Genomic DNA, 3,801 nt, shown 5'->3' with positions numbered 1-3,801 from the left:
GTGGAATCAATCATGTTATTTTGTGTAATTACAATTGGGTAGTTATAGGATATATAACTATATATACATGTACTAATGTTAAAAAGAACATTGATATAGGAAAATTGGTCAATTTGACCCGAGGACAACATGAGGGTTAAGGTAGAGGTTCTGACCCAGAACACAGAGAAACATACACGGACACAGAGTAACAATTCAAAAACCTTTTAATGTAACTTCTGTACTTATAGCAGCCAAGGACAGAAAACACAAGGTAGGCTGACTCCGAGCTGGATAGGGGCCGAGGAGGGCAGGCAGTGCTGGATCCAAACTTTCTTTCTGGAATCCCAGCGGGAAGGTAGGAAGGCTTGAGCGTGATGAGCCACGGCAACAGGTCTGGAGGAGTAGGTCTGGACAGGGAAAACAGGACGTTAACAAAAGCACCAGGAATATAACACTAAGACTAAAATGGCACAAAGTTCAACTGGAAGCCAAGTTACCACACTGGTAGGTGCAACGATCTGGCGCCGGTGGTGAGTTGCTCCAAACTTTACTTTAGGTTCTCCTGAACCGAGGGAACAGCCAGTTCCCTCTCCTGAGCAGGAAACAAGGGGGGGGGGGGGGTGTTGGTATCCCAGGGCGACCTCAAAAGGTGAGAAGCCAGCGGTGGAGGTGGTCAGAGAGTTGTGGGCGTACTCTATCCACGGCAGATGTTGGTCCAGGAGGACGGACGCTGAGCAGACACACAACGAAGGGATGCTCCTAGGTCCTGGTTGGCTCTCTCAGTCCGACCCATGGATTGGGGATGGCACCCTAGATGGATAGATAGATAGATAGATAGATAGATAGATAGATAGGGATAGATAGATAGATAGATAGATAGACAGATAGATAGATAAACAGAAAGATAGATATATAGATAGATAGACAGATAGATAGATAAACAGAAAGATAGATATATAGATAGATAGATAGATAAACAAAGATAGATAGATAGATAGATAGAAAGATAGATAGATAGATAGATAGATAGATAGAAAGATAGATAGATAGATAGACTTTACTTTAGTCATCCCAAAGGAAATTTTAGGCATACAGTAGCAAGACAACCATGACACCATAAACACGTATACACACTTATATCACACACACCTAAGAATGAAAATAAAAATTAAAAATTAAAAATCACTCACAGAAATGCAATGACTGAGGACAGAATTACAGATGCACCCAAAGCAGTACAAAAACTTTCCAGAAACGAGAAGTAAACTGTGGGCCTCCATCAGACACAATGTCCACAGGTATTCCATGGGGACGGAAGACATGTTGGACTGGTCTGTATGTCAAACAAAATAAATGAACCTGCTGAAGAACAGGGCCCACCTGGCTTGACGTGAGTTGAGTCTTTTGGTGGATTGGATGAATGCCAAGTTTTTATGGTGGGTCCAGACCAGCAGCTCTCGGTTTCCAACGTTGGAGTTTTTTTCTGCGGGAGACAATTTGTTGGAAAGAGGGCACAAGGGTGAAGCTTCTGGTCTGTGGGGGAGCGTTGGGAAAGGACGGCTCCCACCCCCCCAGTCAGAAGCATCCACCTCCACAATAAACTGCAGAGCGAGGTCAGGATGTATTAATACAGGGGAGGTAGAAAACAGCTCCTTAACCCTCATGTTGTCCTAGAGTCAAATTTAACCCGTTTTCAAAAAAATGTTAACATCAGAAATATGGGAAAAAATGTTGAAAAAGTGACAAAACATCAACAAAAGGGACATAGACATTGGGGACAAAAAAATGATAAAAATGAAAAAAGCAAAACACGTAAAACTTTTTATTTTGAAAAGCAACCAAAAATTGAGATAGGGACAACGAAAGGGTTTTTTTCATGTTCAGGGAACGACAACACGAGGGTTAATCACATAAACAGCCCGTTCAGCTTCAGGGGAACAGTGGAAAGGGGTTTTGGGTGACGTGAGTCTAGTGAGGGGAGCCAGCCCCCCCCACCCCCCCGACTAAAACAGTTACTGAAGTCAGTTCTCAACTTAAAAATCAGCAGAAGTTAACCCAGTCGTTTGTTGATCAGAGCATACAGCCTCAGCCCCCACCAACGCTCTCCCTCCAAGCAACCCCACTGCGTGATGTACCTTAGAAGCCTCCGTGGAGGACGACAGTGGTCTCTGTTGAAAAATGAGTCCGCGCTGTAGACATCATGTCCGAGGAGACAGCTTGAGGGACTGGAAGCTGAGGATCAGAGACAGGTGATGAACTGACGACAGACGTATCAGTAACTTGAGAGGTTAGCTGGGAGACCTGACTTAGCAGTTGGTGGGGGTGGGTGAAAAACATCAACACAGCATAGCATCACGATATTTTCAGTGGCAATACTGTATGTATTATATATTATTTATTATGTATGTGTTGGTGAGTTTGTCCCATTTTGCAGCAATAAAATTGAAGTGATATGTACAAACAGAGAAATGTTTCTTTTTACATAAAACAGATGTTGACAATGTTTCCTTTTGGGAACGTCATTTGAAATTGGGAAAAATTTGAAGTTGGAGAAAAGATTATAAATTTAATCGCAGAATATTGCAATTTTTTTTTAAATCGCACTAATATGGTATTGTGATGATACGGTAGAGGGAGGCGTCTGGTGATTCCCACACCTAGCAGTTGGTGGGTGTGATCCATTACAGTACGAATTAGCTGGTCACGTTGCCCCAACAAAGCCCCATTGAAACCTTTTAATGTAACTTCTGTACTTACAGCAGCCAAGGACAGAAAACACAAGGTAGGCTGACTCCGAGCTGGATAGGGGCCGAGGAGGGCAGGCAGTGCTGGATCCAAACTTTCTTTCTGGAATCCCAGCGGGAAGGTAGGAAGGCTTGAGGATGATGAGCCACGGCAACAGGTCTGGAGGAGTAGGTCTGGACAGGGAAAACAGGCCGTTAACAAAAGCACCACCTTTTGCTGTTTATGTTGAGTACATTGAGTCGTTAGTAGTTTCCAAGTAGTTAAGCCGAGTTACCACACTGGTAGGTGCATCCATCTGGAGCCGGGGGGAGCTTCACCCAGGAATAAATACTGTAGAGTTGGTGAGTGGAATAACCAGCAGCTGTGCAGAGAGGTAGATCGACCGGCCGTACACACATACACACACACAGACACAGTGGGGGGGAAAGGGGAGAGACACACACAGGAAGACAACGGCTGCCCACATAACACACATAACATAACACATTGGGCTATAACATGTCTGGCACAAAGCCTCAATAAAACTTGATATAATCAAACATTCACCAATGCTATTTAGTAGCTTTGGTACATTTTGGAATGTAAAATACATTTTTAGGCTTACTTTACATCAAATATAGTCAAAATGGGGTGGTCAAAAATATTAGCCCCATGTGAACTTTTGCTTTCAAAATAAAGCTAATTAACCAATCAGCTTTAAAAAAAACACCTGTGCAGTCAATTGGCTTCCTAACAACACCTGAGCATTTAATCAGGGTAAAAGGATTCCAATGAACAGGGCACTTGAACACATCATTAAGAGGCTACTGAAAACTACTACTACGACTACATATACTCACCATGCCCAAGACAAAGGAAATCAGTCTTGAGCTCAGAAGGAAGAGAGTGGAGGCTGATGATAAGGGGGAAGGCTATCCCGCCATTTCCAAGCATTTGGAAATGGCGGGATAGCCATTCTGTACGTTGCAAGTACAAGGAGACAAATTCTGTAAGAAACAAACCTGGGCGTGGTCGTAAGCACACGCAAGAACTCCATCCATCCATCCATCCATCTTCATCGCTTATCGGTATCGG

The 3,801-nt window shown here is 43.5% G+C and overlaps 1 long non-coding RNA gene across 1 annotated transcript; it reads right to left on the bottom strand.

Annotated features, from left to right (window-relative positions):
- Positions 1-250: 250 nt before the first annotated feature.
- LOC116683728 (uncharacterized) lies at positions 251-3,261 on the bottom strand. Its single transcript, XR_004330692.1, has 6 exons — positions 3,002-3,261; positions 2,740-2,900; positions 2,118-2,214; positions 1,363-1,465; positions 480-792; positions 251-389 (listed from the first exon to the last, which is right to left on the bottom strand). It is a non-coding gene; the product is annotated as an uncharacterized LOC116683728 (long non-coding RNA).
- Between the last annotated feature and the right edge of the window lie 540 nt (positions 3,262-3,801).

This window comes from Etheostoma spectabile, unplaced genomic scaffold (assembly GCF_008692095.1).
Source record: "Etheostoma spectabile isolate EspeVRDwgs_2016 unplaced genomic scaffold, UIUC_Espe_1.0 scaffold00019068, whole genome shotgun sequence".
Lineage (NCBI taxonomy): Eukaryota > Metazoa > Chordata > Actinopteri > Perciformes > Percidae > Etheostoma > Etheostoma spectabile.
Note: the sequence above shows the minus strand (reverse complement) of the source record. Positions and strands in the feature narration are given on the sequence as shown.